General features: G+C 53.8%; 1 long non-coding RNA gene across 1 annotated transcript; it reads right to left on the bottom strand.

Annotated features, from left to right (window-relative positions):
* Positions 1-656: 656 nt before the first annotated feature.
* Positions 657-11,716, bottom strand: LOC129637861 (uncharacterized). Its single transcript, XR_008707608.1, has 3 exons — positions 11,499-11,716; positions 9,476-9,639; positions 657-1,063 (listed from the first exon to the last, which is right to left on the bottom strand). It is a non-coding gene; the product is annotated as an uncharacterized LOC129637861 (long non-coding RNA).
* Between the last annotated feature and the right edge of the window lie 6,476 nt (positions 11,717-18,192).

The raw sequence follows: 18,192 nt of genomic DNA, 5'->3' as shown, positions 1-18,192 counted from the left end.
CTCAATAAATGTGTGGAGAGAAGGAAGTAGGGTGGTATTTCCAGGTGTGGGGCATCCCTTCTGTTTCTCTGTACTTTATCTTTTATCACGTTATCAGGCACAACTTGAATTGGAAAAAAAACAAACACTGTTTCCAGGGAGAGCCCAGAGGGGAGGTGGCCTGTAGGCCGTGACTGCTGTCAGTTCAGGATGACCCCCTCCCTGCTCAGAGCCCCAGAGACCAACCTCTCCAGGGCCAGGCGGGGGTGGCAGCTGTGGGGCCGGCAAGTAGCGAGAGGTGACAGGAAACTCATCAGGACAGACTGTTCCCAGCCTACCGAGAACCGCAGGCGAGAGGACATGCTGTTCAGGCCTGAGATCTGCACATCCCCTCCCGCCCCCTACTCCCCTCCCACCCCAGGGGAAGTGTCACCAGCGTCCAGGGTGGGGACCTCTGCCCTGGCCTGGGGCTCTTGTGGCTCCTCTGATCTCTACGAGGAACTCAGGGCAGATTGCTTTCCAGGAACCCTTCCTGCACTGGTGGGTGATGGCTTACAGCCAAGGTCTAGGAGGCTGTGTGACCCCGGATGAGTCGCACACCTCTCTGGGCCTTTGCTGCCTCACCTGCTGAATGGAAAAAACAGGGCACCACTTTCAGGGGCATGGTGAGATCAGGAGTGAAGCTCAACTGTTTTGTTTTTTACCATCAATAACTTTATAAAAAGTTGTAATAAATACACATAAAAGTCACCATTAAAGTGTGCAGGTTAGTGGCATTTAAGACCTTCCCAAAGCTGTACAACCATCACTTCCATCTAGTTCCAGAATATTTTCATCAGCCCCAAATAAAACCTTGTACCCATTAGTATTCATTCAGCACTACCCCCTGCCCTCAGCCCCTGGCAAGCCTAACCCTCTTCCATTCTCTGTGGATTTCTGGATGTTTCATATGAATGGAATCATACAGTATGTGGCCTTTGTGTCTGGCGTCTTTCACTTAGTATGATGAGTCCCGGGATCATCCGTGTGGTAGCAGGTGTCCATACTTCTTTCCTACAATCCTTCAATGCCTTGAATCCATCACCTTTTTTTAAGGAAAAAAAAAATTTTTTTTTTGCCACACTGCATGGCATGTGGGATCCTAGTTCCCCAACCAAGGACCAAACCCATGCCCCCTTCACTGGCAACTCACAATCTTAACCACTGGATCACCAGGGAAGTCCCTAGAATCCATCAATTTTTTAAAAATGACTTTTGAAAGTGTTTACTGTAAAACATGATCATAGTGTGCACTCATACAAAGTGTCCAATGATGTATTTTGACACAGACTAACGCCTGTGGAACCTGGCTTAAGATACAGGACTTTTCTGATACCCAGGAAGGTTCCCTCAGATCACCCTTCCCCTCTTCCCCACAGAGGTAACCACTGGTTCTGGTTTCTGTCACTGTTGAATTTTGCCTTCAGATAAGTGGCATCAATCATACAGCGTGTGGTTTTATATGACTTCTTTTGCTCAATACGACATGTGACCTTCCTCCACCTTGTTACATGGTAGGATTTTGTTTTTTCCTTGCCAAATAGTATTCCATCCTATGGCTTCACCATGCTGTTTATCCATTATCCTGCTGGTGGATACGTGGGTTGTCTCCAGGGATGTTCCCTGAGCGCTGTTGCCGCTGTGAACATCTGCGCACCTGCCTGTGGGGGCAGGGGCCCTGGGGTCTCGGGTCAGCTCCCAGGAATGGGAGTGCTGGAGTCTGGGACTGCAGATGCTGCCAGTTTCCCAGGGACTGGTTTATGACTTCCATCCCCACAGTAGGCCAGAGGGTGCCCAGGGATCTGCATCTCCAGCAGCACTTGGAGTGGTCGGCCCTGCTGATTTAGACCTTCAATCAGGGGTTGTTATCATTTCTTCAGATTAAATACAACGATGAGGAGAAAGTGGCAGGGTAAAATTCTGCACACAGACTGAAGCACATAGACCACTGTTTCCACAGTGAGATTTGAAACTAAGGCGCTGGTTTCAAATATTAACTGCTAATAATAGCAGTCAATGCTGCCCATGGTTACCACATCCCAGGCCCTGGGCCCAGTATTTTCTAAGCACCAACCCCTAGAATCCCCACAACCATCCTCTGAAGCCCAGTTATTATGCCCATTTCACTGATGTGCAAACTGAAGCCAGGAGGAGTTTATGTGGGTCATCCAGGTTATACAGCCAGTAACAGGCAACTTAGTCTACAAGTTGAAGCACGTAAGTCCCCTGACCCTCCGAGTCGGCCCTAAGAGGCCTGGCATGTGTGGTTTTGGGGTGTCTCAAAAGGCTCCTCTGGAACTTGACTTCAGAAGGATGGGGAGCCCGACCCTCACCCCTACAGCCCCACTCATACCCTCCCCATAGCCCCACACGTCACACACACTCACACCCTTGCACATACATTCACACCTACTCAAATAGCACCTACATACACAGCTGACACCGCACGGGAGACTGGAGGATGGAGGAGGGGAGTAGAGGGGGGTGGGGTTCTCCCTCCATGGCAGGCGGCATCTTCACCAGCACGCAGCAGGCACCAGCTCCAGTGGGAGGTCCTTCCCCTGAGCAGTTTCACAGTCATTCCTCTGCCCACAGGTGGCCTGTCTCCTGGGCTCAGGAGCATCGTGAGACATGAGTGCTCAGGAGGCCATCTGGCTGGTGCTTATCAGCCCGATTAGCCTCATCATTCAAGTAACCATTTTCCTTTGCTTGTCACACCTGGTGAGGTTTCTGTTTTCCTGGCCGACACATGTCAGGGCGGAGGTTTAAACCCAGATCATCTGACGCCTGGTGCTTCCCTGGAGGCTCAGTGGTAAGGAACCTGCCTGCCAATGCAGGAGACATGGGTTCAATCCCTGGGCTGGTAAGATCCCCTGGAGAAGGAAATGGCAACCCACTCCAGTATTCTTGCCTGGGACGGTTCCTCCAGTATAGAGGAGCCTGGTGGGCTACAGTCCATGGGGTCGCAAGGAGTCGGATACAACTGAGCAATTCAACAACAACAAGAGCAGCACCTGACTCCTGAGACTGCAGGGTTCACCATCAGGCAGCACTCACGGCCTCTCAGTGGCGAGTTCCTTGGAAGAGGGTCCCCCGTGCAAGCCTATCTCACCGCTCCTGTGGGCTGAGTTCAGTTGCAGTACCACCTACCGCCAGGAGGGGAGAAATCGCCCGGGAGCTGGGAACTCCCACCTACTCCCCAGCCAAGTGCTTACACAGAATCCCACCTTTAGAGGCTTTTCTCCCACGAAAGGAGGTAATATCTTCATTTGTTTGTTAATCAAAGGGGTCGCTCACTGCTCGTTAAGAACCTCCGGTCTGTCAAGATTCTCAACGCACATAATTTCTGGCACTCACACAGTCTTCCCTGACTAAACCACACTGGGAGAGTGAGTAAGCACACAATTTCCAAGGGGCTGCGGCCGAAAATAGCCAAAAATAGCTCCCAGAGGCCCCAGGCAGGGAACTTCTCGTCTAACCCAGTGTGTTCTTCACGTCTCGAAATTCCATATGGTTGAGCCTGTAAGCTTGGTACAGTGACTTTCTTCTCTCCAACAACAGACAGCCTTGTGTTCACGTAAGAGAGTGGGTCCAGAGTCAGAAAGACCCAACCCAAGTTCGCATTTCAGCTCTTTGAGTCACGTGCTGTGAGGTCTTAGGCAAGTTGCTGAACCTCTCTGAGCTTTAGTCTCCCAAACTTTAAAATGAAGATGATAATACCTGCCCTGAAGAACTGCTCAGTTCAGTTCAGTCACCCTTTCGTGTCCGACTCTTTGTGACCTCATGGACTGCAGCACAACAGGCCTCCCTGTCCATCGCCAACTCCTGGAGTTCACTCAAACTCATGTCCATTGAGTCGGTGATGCCATGCAACCATCTCATCCTCTGTCGTCCCCTTCTGCCTCAATCTTTCCCAGCATCAGGGTCTTTTCAAATGAGTCAGTTCTTCTCATCAGGTGGCCAAAGGATTGGAGTTTCAGCTTCAGCATCGGTCCTTCCAAAGAACACCCAGGACGGATCTCCTTTAGGATGGACTGGCTGGATCTCCTTGCAGTCCAAGGGACTCCCAAGAGTCTTCTCCAACACCACACTTCAAAAGCATCAATTCTTCAGCGCTCAGCTTTCTTCTTCCAACTCTCACATCCATACATGACTACTAGAAAAACCATAGCCTTGACTAGACGGACCTTTGTTGGCAAAGTAATGTCTCTGCTTTTGAATATGCTATCTAGGTTGGTCATCACTTTCCTTCCAAGGAGTAAGCGTCTTTTAATTTCATGGCTGCAGTCACCATCTGCAGTGATTTTGGAGCCCAGAAAAATAAAGTCTCTCACTGTTTCCATTGTTTCCCCATCTATTTGCCATGAAATGATGGGACCAGATGCCATGATATTGCTTTTCTGAATGCTGAGTTTTAGGCAACCTTTTTCATTCTCCTCTTTCACTTTCATCAAGAGGCTTTTTAGTTCCTCTTCACTTTCTGCCATAAGGGTGGTGTCACTTGCATATCAGAGGTTATTGATATTTTTCCTGGCAATCTTGATTCCAGCTTGTGCTTCTTCCAGCCCAGCGTTTCTCATGACGTACTCTGCATAGAAGTTAAATAAGCAGGGTGACAATATACAGCCTTGACGTACTCCTTTTCCTATTTGGAACCAGTCTGTTGTTCCACGTCCAGTTCTAACTGTCGCTTCTTGACCTGCATATAGATTTCTCAAGAGGCAGGTCAGGTAGTCTGGTATTCCCATCTCTTTCAGAATTTTCCAGTTTAGCATGATCCACACAGTCAAAGGCTTTGGAGTAGTCAATAAAGCAGAAGTAGATGTTTTTCTGGAACTCTCTTGCTTTTTTGATGATCCAACGGATGTTGGCAATTTGATCTTTGGTTCCTCTGCCTTTTCTAAATCCAGTCTGAATATCTGGAAGTTCATGGTTCATGTACTGTTGAAGCCTGGCATGGAGACTTTTGAGCATTACTTTACTAGCATGTGAGATGAGTGCAATTGTGCAGTAGTTTGAACATTCTTTGGCATTGCCTTTCTTTGGGATTTGTTAGGAGGATGAAATGAGCTAAGGTGTGTGTTAAGTGCCTGGTACAAATCAAACCTGCTCATACCCTTTATTCCACTTCTGTATTTCTGTTTCTACTTCATTAAGTCTAAGGCTTTAGCTGGGTTGACTCAGACTGTCTGAGGCTTCTTCACTCACATGACTGGCCTCTTAGCTGGCATGACTCAAAGGCTGGGTGTCACTGGGACTGTTCACTCATGTGCCAACATGTGGCCTCTTCATGAATCTTGGGCTTCCTCACAGCTTGGCAGCCTCACATGGCGGTTCAGGGCCCCAAGGCCAAGTATCCCAGCAATCGAGGTGGGACTGGCATGGCCTTTTATCACCCAGCCTCAGGCGTCACATAGCATCGTGTCTGCAAAACCCTCTCGATCGAATTCATCAAAGGGCCACTCTGGAAGACTTCCCCAGTGGTCCAGTGGTTAAGAATCTGCCTTGCAATGCAGGGGACACAGCATCCCTGGTGAGGGAACTAAGACTCCACATGCCACAGGACAACTAAGCTTGCACACTCCAACTAAAGAGCCCAATGAAGGCCCATCGTCTGCTGCCAACGAAGACCCCACATGCGAGACTAAGACCTGACAGAGTCTAAAGAGCCCAATGAAGGCCCATCGTCTGCTGCCAACGAAGACCCCACATGCGAGACTAAGACCTGACAGAGTCTAAAGAGCCCAATGAAGGCCCATCGTCTGCTGCCAACGAAGACCCCACATGCGAGACTAAGACCTGACAGAGTCTAAAGAGCCCAATGAAGGCCCATCGTCTGCTGCCAACGAAGACCCCACATGCGAGACTAAGACCTGACAGAGTCTAAAGAGCCCAATGAAGGCCCATCGTCTGCTGCCAACGAAGATCCCACATGCGAGACTAAGACCTGACAGAGTCTAAAGAGCCCAATGAAGGCCCATCGTCTGCTGCCAACGAAGACCCCACATGCGAGACTAAGACCTGACAGAGTCTAAAGAGCCCAATGAAGGCCCATCATCTGCTGCCAACGAAGATCCCACATGCGAGACTAAGACCTGACAGAGTCTAAAGAGCCCAATGAAGGCCCATCGTCTGCTGCCAACGAAGACCCCACATGCGAGACTAAGACCTGACAGAGTCTAAAGAGCCCAATGAAGGCCCATCGTCTGCTGCCAACGAAGGTCCCACATGCGAGACTAAGACCTGACAGAGTCTAAAGAGCCCAATGAAGAGCCCATCGTCTGCTGCCAACGAAGACCCCACATGCGAGACTAAGACCTGACAGAGCCAAATAAGTAAATAAAGTGAGTAAAATTTAAAAATAAATAGTATGGCAGAAACCAACACAATATTGTAAAGCAAATTATCTTTTAACTAAGAATAAATAAATTAAAACATAAATAATAAATGAGTGTTTGAAAAGCTGCTAAGTTTGTGGTAATTCTTTTTTTTTTTTTTTTTAAAAAGGCCACTCGGACTTAGTGGAGGAGATAGGGACTCTATTTCTCAATCCAAGAAATATCAAAAATTTTTATGACTACATTTTCAAAGCACCACAACCTTTGACTTAGCCATTCTATCCCCAGGTATTCCTCCTCCAGAGATACTGGAAATAATTCCTGTACAAAAACAGTCATTACAGCCCTGACTGTAAGAGCAAAAAACCAAGAACAACCCTGATAGGAGGTCTCAACAGAGGACTACATAAATAAATCATGGTGCGCCCGCATGGGACACCATGCACCTAAAGAGAGAAAGCCACTGCGTATTGATCGAGAATTATGTGGGATAAAACAAGGTGCAGGACCATGTGTGTGGTTGGCAGCCTCCAGGGGACCCCCATAATTCTTAACTCTGACTATTCATGCCCCTGTGTGGTCCTCTCCCATGTTAACCAGGGCTGACCTGTGTAGTTAACAGGATAAAGCAGAAACAATGTGTCTTTCGAGCCTGGACCATAGAAGATAATGAAGACGCCACCTTGTTCTCTTTGGGACCACTTGCTCTGGGAGAAGCCAGCTGCCATGTTGTAAGGATACTCAAGCATCCATGTGGTGGGAACTGAGGCCTCCTGCCAACGGCCATGAGTGATTCATCTTGGAACTGGGTTCTTCGGTCGCCCTCCAGCTCTCAGATAACCACAGTCTCGGCCAACAATTTGAAGATCCTGAGCCAAAACTACCCAACTGAGTTGCTCTCAAATTCCTGACCCTCAGAAACTGTGAGGTAATAAAGGTTTATTGGTATTTTAAGCCACTAAACATGGGAGTAATTGGTCATGCTGCAACAGATGACTAGAGCAGTATGTACGGTATACTACAATTGGGGTGAATGCATGAACTCTCTCACCAAGGAAACTTAAGGAACTTGTATCGGGAAGGGATCAGGGCGGCTCAGGGACAGAGGGGCACTCTTGTTCCTTTGGCATTTTGAATCATCTTTTCCAAAAGATCACCCAAATGTCAAATGAGTAGATAAAAACAGGCAGCCCTGAGAGTAGTAACTGTGATTATTCATTCCATGATGTTTCTCAAGCTACCAGAAGCCCCCTCCTTGAGTCTGAATCTACAACATGGGTTCATAAAGAATACAAAGGCTGGGGATTAAGAGTCACATAGGAGCCCCACTGTGTACTAGCTGTGTGGCTTGGGGTAGGTTGCTTAACCTCTCCAAGCTTCAACTGCCTTATCTGAAAAATGGGGACCATCAGTTCAATGATAGAGGCCTAATGTTCAGCCAAAGGCCAGGTATGGGGTAAACAATAGATCTGTTGTTGTTTAGTTGCCCAGTTGTGTCCGACTTTTTGCAACCCCATGGACTGTAGCCCGCCAGGCTCCTCTATCCATGGGATTTCCCAGGCAAGAATACTGAAATGGATTGCCATTTCCTCCTCCAGGGGATCTTCCTGACCCAGGGATCAAACCTGGGTTTCCTGCATTAGCAGGTGGATTCTTTACCACCAGGATTCTTCTCCACTGAGCCACCAGGGAAGCCCTAATAGATTTGACTGTTAATAAGCTTTAAAGATCTGCTCTAGGCCAGAAGAATGGATAAACCCACTGAGTCCCTTGCCCCCAGCTCTGGAGACAGGCTGGCCCACCAGGGACAGCCAAGCCTGCCTTCCAGCATAGAAGCTGGGTGAGAGGGTTATGAAGGCCGGGGGATACCAGTGAGAGCAAGAGACCCCACTGCAGGATCACCTGCCTACCCAGCACCCCATCCTTTCTGTGAGTGTTCTGGTCTTGCCCCAGGACTCAGCTGGGAGAGGGGCAGGGGAGAGGTCCACCAACCACAGGGCGTCACTTGGAGGGGTGGGAGGGTCTAGAGGTGCAGGGAGGGGTCCTGAGGTTGGCGCGGGGGGGGCCTGGGCTTCAGTCCAACAAGATCTGGGCTCACTCCCTGTCCAGCACTGTGAAGGGCATTTGTATGACTAGCATCTGCGTGCCACATGACTCTACAGGGTGCTGGCATGGGGGTGGGGTGGGAGGGTCCCTGGGGATTTCTCACATGGGAAGCTGGGGCACCAGCCTGGTGGAGCAGAAAGGTGTCAGGAAGCTGTCTGAGGTTGTGTCAACTCAGGAGCCTGGCGAGTCCCGAGGCACAACTACCCGCTGCTGATGGGTGCGTCCTTGGGGCCCAGTGGGGTCAGTGGGCTGCCTGGGATCAAGGAAAGATGGGAAGAGTGGTCACCACATCCATCCTGACTCCCAGGAAGACATGGGAGGCTGCCTGCCCTGGCCCAGGGAGGGGGAGGTTGGGGGCTTAATTAGGTTGCTTCATTCATGACTCATGCTTTCTGGGACCAGCCTGGTCCTCTGGGAGGCACTTTCCAAGAAGGCTCCCTCTGGCCCCTCTGCCCTGTGCAGCTGTCCAGCACTCAGCTACTCCCGACTGCCAGCCCAGGGTCAAGGAAAAGGCTATCAGTCCCTGCTGGGAAGGGGAGCCTCACTGGGTTGGGGCACCTTTTTTCCTGGATGGTGAACTGCCCGGTGTGCTTTTGGCAACATGACCAGTATAGCCACTTGTCCACAAGGACACCTGCACCCCTGCCCTACCTCCATCCAGGGCTCCCAGGCCAGTGCACCCCATCTTGGGACGTCGGCCCTTGTAGCCTGGACTCGGTTTCTCCCCTTCTCTCAACCCCCAGATCTGATCAGCGACGGTCCCCAGTGTGGGCTCCCCTAGAAGTGGACCCCTGATGAAAATCCAGCTGTATGCCAGGAAAGATGTGGGTAGGGGGAAGCTGAGCAGGGGGACGGAGGATGGGCCCTGCAGGGACCTCACGCTGGAGTCGAGAGGGCTGCCCCATGGGAGATTTGATCAGGCCAGCAAGTTGGAGGTTTTCCACACCCACATCCCCGTGACTGGTAGGGGCAACTCCCTGGCCGAAGTGGATGCCGAGCTCTTCGGCTCTTACCAGACAAGCCGTTACCAGCAGCGGATGGTGCTCTGATAGAGGGGCAGGAGCTGGCTGCGGCAGAGAAAGTTCCTTGAGAGGAGCAGGAGGTGGAGAAGGCTGGGGGATGTAGGTGGGGCACCCACTGCTGCAGCTGCTGAATGCTCTTGATTTGACCTCTGTTTCTAGGAAAAAAAAAAAAAAAAAAAGGCTTCCCTGGTGGCTCAGACGGTAAAAAGGGAGACCCGGGGTTCTATCCCTGGGTCAGGAAGATCCCTGGAGAAGGAAATGGCAACCCACTCCAGTATTCTTGCCAGGAGAATCCCATGGACAGAGGAATTTGGCAGGCTACAGTCCATGGGGTCGCAAAGAGTCAGACACGACTGAGCAACTAACACTTTCACTTTCTTTTCTGGAAAATTTGCTTCTCTCTGACCCACAGCTACCTTCATCTCTCAGGGGGACATCCTAGGCCTCCTGACTGGCTCCCTGCCTTCCTGCGGCCCCGCTGTCCACACAGCGGCAGAGGCACTTGTAAATACAGAGCTGGGTGGTAACCCCTCCTCTGAGGTGGCCCCCAGTCCTTGGAGATTGCAAACTCATCTGCCTCCAGGTTCGGGGAAGTAATATAAATGAATGAGCCAAGAGCAGCCTGAACCAGCCCACCGCCCCTACCAGATACCCTGCTTAATGGCAACCAGGGATGAGAAATGCCCCCCATGTCTAAGAACATAGGATGAGTGCCATGAGAGATGGGGGGGCGGGGCCATGGGGAGCAGAGGGGCCACACTGCCCAAGGGAGAAGCCGCTGCTTGACTTCAATTAACCAGTCCACAGGGCCAATGGACCAGCATGTATGAAAGGCAGGGGGTGGGTACAAGGGTGGAGACATGCACACAGGGAAGGCAGGTGGGGTAGGAGCATGGAGAGGGCTGGGCGGGGAGCCCCCTCAAGAGGTCCTCCACCTGGCCTTGCAGGCCTGGCCCTGGACCATGTCCTGGCAGCAGGCAAGGCAGAATGGCAAGTGGAACAGTATGATCAGGTTTGGAAAAGGATGTGCTAGCTGCTGGGAAGGGAATCGGGATGCTTGGGGGACTAGTAGGGCCCAGAAGACCAGGCTATAGCCAAGGGCAGTCCAAGCGAGAGAAGGGGCACCTGGACCAGGGTGGTGGCTACAGAGATGGAGAGGGGTGGACAGGCATGGCCAGGAAGGTTGCTGAAGTGCTGGATGTGGGATGGGGAACAGCTACCGCTAAATCTTAGGCTAGAGGCTCAGAGTCGGGATGGTCCATTCTAGAATACTCCTTCCCATTGCTTCCAGGAGCCCCCAGGACACTCAGGCAAGGAGGATGGCCTGGTGGGTCTGAGAGGTGTTCCAACATTCCAAAGCTCCCTGGGGAGGGTGGGAGGCGGTCAGGCATGCTCCACTGAGGTTCTGTGGTGCAGCAGGGGAAAGGAGGAAGAGGTAAAAGGTCCAGGAAGCCCTTCAATATCCAGGAAGAGATGGAGTCCTTAACAGTTCCAGTGTCCACATCCTGGGTTTGCTCACTCACCTGGAAAAGGCTCAGAAACCCGGGGCATGCCCAAGACTACCCCTGGTCCAGCTTCCCCCGAGCAGCAGGGTGAGTTTTTTTAAACACTGATCTGATCAGCACACCTCCAGCTAAAACAACCACTTGGTTCCCACTGCCTGCATGATAGTGTCCAGGCTGCCTCTTGTCCTGGCACTCCGGGCTGTCTTGGATCTAATCCTTGACAACACTGCCTACCGCATCCTCCAGCTTGAACCCCACACTCCAAACCCAGGTTATTGGTCATCCCCAACATCGCTTATATGTCCCCGAAGCCTGACCTTGACCCTGGTCAGCTGTTCCTGCACCTGAATGCACTTCCCGTCTTTCCAGAAACAATGACTCCTTCGAGTTGGTTCCAGGTGTGCCCCGCCTCCCTCGAGGGCCTTGAGGTTTCTTAATGACAAATAACAGAATCCAACTGTGGTTCATTTAAATAGACGAACATACTGAACAAATCCTGGGGTGCTCACCGAACCCCTAAGAGGGCAGGAAGTCCACATGAAGAAGGCAGGCCGTAAGAGGCAAGACCCCAACTCCATTTCTGCCACAAGCCAGCATGGCGGTGCCCACGCTCCTTCCAAGGTGCCCAGGGAACTCCATGTTGCTGAGACCTCCCTCAGAAAGACCTCCCAGATCCTTCCTTTGCACTGCAAGAGGCTCGGTCAAACTCCAGACTGGGTGCCTTTCATTGGCTGAGCCCACGTCACATGACCAAGCCCTAGCCGCAAGGGAGGATAGGAAAGTGGGTGTGGCCTATTTGGGCTCCTCCCTTGGGAGGCAGGGCTGTGTCCTGCCCGCAAGCATATGGTGGGCTAGGAATTGAGGTTCCTGATGTCGGAAGGGGGTTCAGAAGGTGGGGGACTCAAAGGTGACCAAAGCTTGGGTGTCTGTGACCCTCAGCATTCTGGGAGAGGCGCATGTGCAATATCCTGTCACTTCTTCCTTGATACCTCCCTCCTCAGCCCCCCACGTCCAATACTTCACCAACCCTGTAGACTGGATGTTTTGTCTCCCTGCCCTCTCTGTGCCCACTCCTTAAGGACTACCCCCCCCCCCCCCACCGACCCAAGTCAGGGGAGAAGACGGGAGCTAAAGGGACATGACAGCCCAGTGTGACACATGTGGTGATGGAGGAATGTGGAGGGTCCCGGGAGCCCAGAATAGGCACATGATCCTGCTAGGGGTATCTGGGAAGGCTACCTGGAGGTGGCAATGCTGTCTTAAAGGATGAATAGGAGCTAGAGAAGCAATGGTGGAGGAAATGCCATCCCAGGAAGACATGACAGCTTGAGCAAAGCTGCGGAGGCCCAAGAGGGACCTTGGAGGAGTTCTGGCAGTCCCCAGGGTGTGTGTGTGTGAGATAGGTGTGCCAAGGGATGAGGCCACTCTGAGTGGAGGGGCCTGATGATGGGCCATCTTTGGGACTGGCTTTTTCTTCTCCTTTCTTTTTATTTTTGGCTGTGCTGGGTTTTTGCTTTTGTGCACAGGCTTTCTCTGGTTGTGGTGGGTGGGGGCTACACTCTAGTTGCCATGCATGGGCTTCTCATTGCGGTGGCTTCTCTTATCGCAGAGACCAGGCTCTAGGGTGTGTGGGCTTCCGTAGTTGTGGCACATGGGTTTAGTTGCCCCTTGGCAAGTGAAATCATCCCGGGGCCAGGGATTGAACCCGTGTTCCCTGCATTGGCAGCAGATTCTTAACCACTGGACCAGGAGGGAAGTCCTGGGGCCCGGCTTTGAACGAGGACTTGATGCCAGGCCGGAGGAGTGAAATGGTCAGATGTGAGCTTGAGAAGGACCCCTTGGAAAGCCTGAACGGAGCAGGGGGATGAGCAGCCAGGTTTGGGCTGGGACCTGAGGCTAATGAGCCAGCAGAAACCAGAAGACGGATTCGGAAGTCCAGTGGGCTTCTGGTTCAAGCAGAGGAGGTTTGAGGGTGAATGGGAAGCGGAGAGACCTGGGCCAGTCCCCAGCCCAGGCTTGTTTTCTTGTGTGTAAAGAGAGGGGATTGGGTGTGGCCGTCCCTGGGACAGGGACTGAGAACGAGCAAGGCCACCTCTGCTTCCTGCTCCCCGCTTCCCACGAGCTGAGGATGCAGCGATGAGAAGTGGAAGCTGCTGCCTGGCTTCTCGGGGCAGGCCGGGACAGGCCGGGCCAGGTGGGTGGGTCACGTGACCTATCCGCCCAGGTCTAGGCTCAAGATGCTCTCCCAGCGGGGCAGCTGCCCAGCTTGCCGGCTCCGGCTCCCACGTCAACAGCTGCAGGAGGACGGAAAGGGATCTTAGCCATGTACGCCCTCCCCCTCCCTTGGGGGCCCCAGCGGGGCCAGGTTTCTCGGGACAATCGATGCCATCATTCCGGGAAGCCTGCTCCAGGAGAGGCCCTGATTTCCCCCCATTTGCATAGCCACAGTAACAGGAAACAGGACTCACATTGCCTCATCGGCAGGGGCTGGGCCCCCGCAATGCCAGCTCAGGGTTCGGCCAGGATGACTGGCCACTCCAGCTCCCCCGTCCCCCAGAGAGCTGGCAGGAGCCCTAGCTGGGCACCCTGTCCAGCAGTCAGACAAGTGGCAGCACAGGTGGCTGGAGAGGTACACCTGGATGTCAGACATGCAGACTCCAAGCAGGCCGGCTGGGCTGTCAAGGGTGACAGCTGGGTGCTCCACGGGGGTCAAAGTGCACCAAGCTGTTGCTGAGCCACTGTGGTTCCCAGAAGTGACGGATAGACTTTCTTCCAGCAGGAAGTGTGCCTGTCTTCTACCTACCCCCCACCCCTCGCCTCCCCATCCCTTCGCAATTTCCCCAGCTCCTTTCCCAAAAGCCCAACTGGTCTTTGAGCTGGAAATCAATTTCTCAGACGCCCCTCAGCAGGTGCTGGGTGGGGTTCAGCGACTCCGTGTGCGGTGCTGGACTCAGAATCCAGAGTTCAGGGACTGCACTGGGTCTCATCCTTATTGGAGCCCGGTAGCCTTGGAGCCCTGGACCACCCCCTCCCCGGGCCTCAGTCTCCCCATCTGTACAATGGGGATGCACGTGTCTTCCTCTGATGGTTGGCAAAGAGGAGAGACTGAGGGAGGGCGCCATAGACAGTAAGTTACTCCAAGTCTAGAGCTCACGTCTGCCCTTGGTTGCTGTGCTTCAGGCTTCTTCATGGCAGCTGTTCTAACATTTTCTGAAGACACGGCAGGGAGGAAGGTCAGCCCCCTCCGAGACACCCTGAAGTCACAGCCCAACCCAGGTCTGTCTCTTGGTGGCTGTGTGACCCAGGGAGAGGTCCCTAGTTTCCTTCGGGCTCAGTCTCTGAATCTGTAAAATGGGAATAAACCGTGGTAGCTGCCCCTTAGGGTGGTGGTGAGGACTACATGGGACAAGATATGAAAAGGGCCGGGTGGGGGAAGAAGTGCAATTCCAGGTGGCATGAGCCCACCAAGCTTCACTCTGCAGCAGATCCCTATGGGAGGGGCTGAGATTATAGAAATGAACCGCACATGGCTGTGTCTATGGCTCTTAGAGAGGTCAGGGTTGAGGGAAAGAGGCTGGATGCACTGTGTCTCCTATGAGGAATCCGGAGAAGGGCTAAGAAAGGCTACCTGCCTGGTGGGGATATCCAGGGAGGCTTCCTGGAGGAGGGGATATCTGAGCTGGTCTCAAAGACTGACAGGTTTGACAATGAGGGTGGGAGAGGAGGCAGCCTGGACACCCATGTGCCTCCCCCTGTCTGTCCCACCCCACCCCTAGGGCCCCTGAGCTTCCCCATAAGTCACTGCCCCTTGCCCTTGATATGGGGTCTTCAGACGCCGATCAGTGGCAATGCCCCCTTTCCTAAGACACGGGAGCTCTCTTCACAGATGAGGTGGTGCCATTCCTGGTGGCGCCATGCCTGGTAGGCTGGGCCCCATTCTTCCCTGGGGGACCCCACTCTCCTCTGCCTTCGTCCCCTGTTCTCAGGCAAATCGAGGCCCCAGGGAGGCTCTGTGGACCGCTTCAGGGAGGGTCGCCCTTGGGTGGGGGACAGCCAGATGGAGGCTCATGCACCGCACTCCCAAGGGAGCCCCAGTGGGAGGGCCAGAAAGCCCCAGTCTGACTCCAACTGCTCAGATCCCCAGCACCAAATTCCCCGGCGGGGATGGCCAGGGGCAGCCCACCGTCCCCTGAGTCAGCCCAGACCTCCTTATTCCTGCCCCTCCTCCCCAAGCCCTCCCGAGGGTCTCCCACCTCCCGTCCGCTTCTCCAGGCTGCTCGGCCAGCCTGAGCCTAGTTTTCTGCAAAATGGAGCTATTGAGACCACCAGCTGAAGGACACCCAGGACTGTTGTTTTTGCGGTTGAAAAATCAGTGGCCGATCGGGGTCTCTGTTGTTTCTATCCCCGTAGGTAGAACTGGACGAGGAAGTGAATGGCAGCCCTTGGCACCGTGCCTGGCTCCTTAAATCTTTCATGGCCATTACTATTATTTCTTCTGGCGGACGGGGCTGCTTGGGAGGGGGGTGTGACCTCAGTACCCAAAGGCTCAGCCCAGAGCAGAGGTGGGGCAGGAAGACCACTGGGTCCCACCACAGGGATCGCCAAGCTCTGCAGTCTTGGGCGGGGTCCCCTGGTCCAGGGAGGGGCCAGCCTCTGACTTCCTTGGACACTCCTTGCTGAATCTAGATTTTCATCCTTCTCCACTGCCCCAAAAGCCCTGATTCAGTGTCTCCCAAGCCCCAGGGGGAGAGGTTGGGGGGAAGGAAGACGCTGAGTTGCTGGCCGGCAGGAAGGGAACCCTGCTAAGGTCCTTGGCATGTTATCATTGGGGAAGGATTAAGTGGGTGTCACGTGTGTACACCCAGTGCCATAGTGAGCCATCACCTGACCTCTGGCCCAGTTCTGACTCAGGGTGGGCCTCTCCTCCCTTCCTCATGGTTAAGATCCCCTCCCTGTAAGCCAGTACCGAACTTTTCATTCATTGATTCATTTCTCTCATCTGCCCATTCATTGCATCAGATCGATGACGGTGGCCCATTTGGGTGACTCATCCTCATTCATTAGTAATAAGCCCAGCCATTCTTCTGTGGGCCTGGCCTCCCAGCAGCTGCCTAGCCAAGTGCGTTATAGCCTACAATCCTCCCAGGGCCCCAGGAGGAGGACGATTGTTACCCCCATTACACAGAGGGGAAAACTGAGGCACAGGAAAACTCAGTACCGTTGTGCGGAGTCAGGATTCGAATCCAGGCCTGCCAGAAAAAAAGTCACTGTCCCTCTCAAGCCTGCCTCTGCCGCTGGGTTGGGGACCCCTCCTCTGTGCTCCTGTCCCAGCCCCAGGGCACCCCACACACCTTGAATTGTCGGCCTCACTCCGGAACTGTGATGCGTGACGGCAGGGACCTGGTTGGTCTCCTGGGTTCCTGCATCCATCACATCATCCATCACATCCCTGCATCTTGGAGACTTGCCTCCCAGAGGCCACGGTCCCTGGAGGCTCTGCAAGCTCCTCACGCCTGCGTTGGGTCCCTGTGGGAGGCCCGCCCCTGCCTCCAGTTCTCGGAGGACTTCTGGGGGGGCTTCAGTGCCCCGTGGTCTCCCCATTGCACATGGCCCTCTCTGTCCTCACCTTGTGGACCCAGGGGAGACACTCGGCCCTACCCCACCCCCTGGAATTCCTCCACACGAACCCCAGGCTCCCGTGAGGCACTGATGAGAGGGGTCTCCCGGGTTTGGGAGTGTGAAGGGGCAGGGGGTTTGGCGGCGGTCCTGACATCAGGTGGGGGATGGTAGAGGGGCTGGTGGCTCTGTGGGTAAGGACCGCTCAGGTGAGGCTCCTCCCACCAGGTGGGATTCCTCTGCTGGTTTCTAAGGTTCACCATGAGCTCATCTTCAGTACTGCGAGCCTGCTTGCGCCTCTGTGGGCAGGCCTACCTTCCCCAGAGGCCTGTTGAGGCAGCTCTGGCTGATGCTGCAGACGGATTTTCATAGGATGGTTTGGTTTGAGACTGCAGCCACCTGGGGGGAGCATCATTTCAGATCGCACACCCGCCTGCCCCACCCCCACCCTCCCAGTCTCAGACTTTCAAGTTCTCACTAGATGCTTCAGCCCCTTCCCTCGTCTTCGGCTGCATCCCTGGGTGGGTGGGCAGACTGCTGCCCCCTCTTTTGGAGGGGGTTGCTTTCCAGGGTCCTGAGTCATGAGGGTTCTCCGTCCCTGCCTCCCCCGGCTCTGTGGCAAGGTCACGTCCTCCGACCCCAGGTGGGCAGGAGGTCCCAGAGTCCACCTCTGGTCACCTGGGATTCCCTTTTTATTGCTGGCCCCTAGGATTTGCTTTTTTTCTGAGCTTACCGGTTGCTTTTGCTATTTAGTTATTATGTTGCATCCGACTTTTTGTGAACCTTAGACTGTAGCCCACCAGGCTCCTCTGTCCATGGGATCTCCCAGGCAAGAATACTGGAGTGGGTTGCCATTTCCTTCTCCCGGGGATCTTCCCCACCCAGGGATTGAACCCAGGTCTCCTGCATTGGCAGGTGGATGCTTCACTGCTGAGCCCCCATCAATACATATTTTCATGTGTTGTATTTAGCAGATTTTATTCCCCTGAAGACTCCACCTGGGCTCCCCACAGCGCACTCATGATGAAGTCCAGGCTCCTTGAAGCAACCCCCCCAGCCTACACGTGGTTTCCTTTAATTTTCACAATCCCAGGAAGGAAGTGTTACTGTGTCCATGAATCAGATGAGGAAACCGAGGCACAGGGAGGGGAGAAGAGGACTGCCTGGGGCGGGAAGGCAGGGGAAGGGGACTGTGGAGGCCACATCTCCTGCTTTGTCCACCTGCTGGGTGTCAGCGGGCAGGCAGACTCACAGGAGCCCTGCCCAAGGCCCCCTGACCACTCCCTTCCTCCCAGGAAGCGGACACGTGGCAGGACACGCCTGGCCACTGGCATCAGTGCCAGCAGGTAAACACTGGGTGAGGCCCTTCCTTCTAGGAACAGGCTGCCTGGAGGCTTCCTTCAGAGAAGTAGGCAAAGTCGGCCCATCACCGCTGCCCCCGGCCTGGGCCACCCTGTGCCGAGGCCGTGCGTGTGGAACACAGACCATCCTGGGTTTGCCGGTGACCTTTCACTGAGTCAGGGGGTGGCAGGGTGGCCGAGTGAGACCTCACCCTGGCTGCATGCAGCAGCTTGTGTCTCAGCAGAT

Source organism: Bubalus kerabau, chromosome 23, assembly GCF_029407905.1.
Source record: "Bubalus kerabau isolate K-KA32 ecotype Philippines breed swamp buffalo chromosome 23, PCC_UOA_SB_1v2, whole genome shotgun sequence".
NCBI lineage: Eukaryota > Metazoa > Chordata > Mammalia > Artiodactyla > Bovidae > Bubalus > Bubalus kerabau.
The sequence above is the reverse complement of the archived record's forward strand: the minus strand, read 5'-3'. Positions and strand labels throughout refer to the sequence as shown.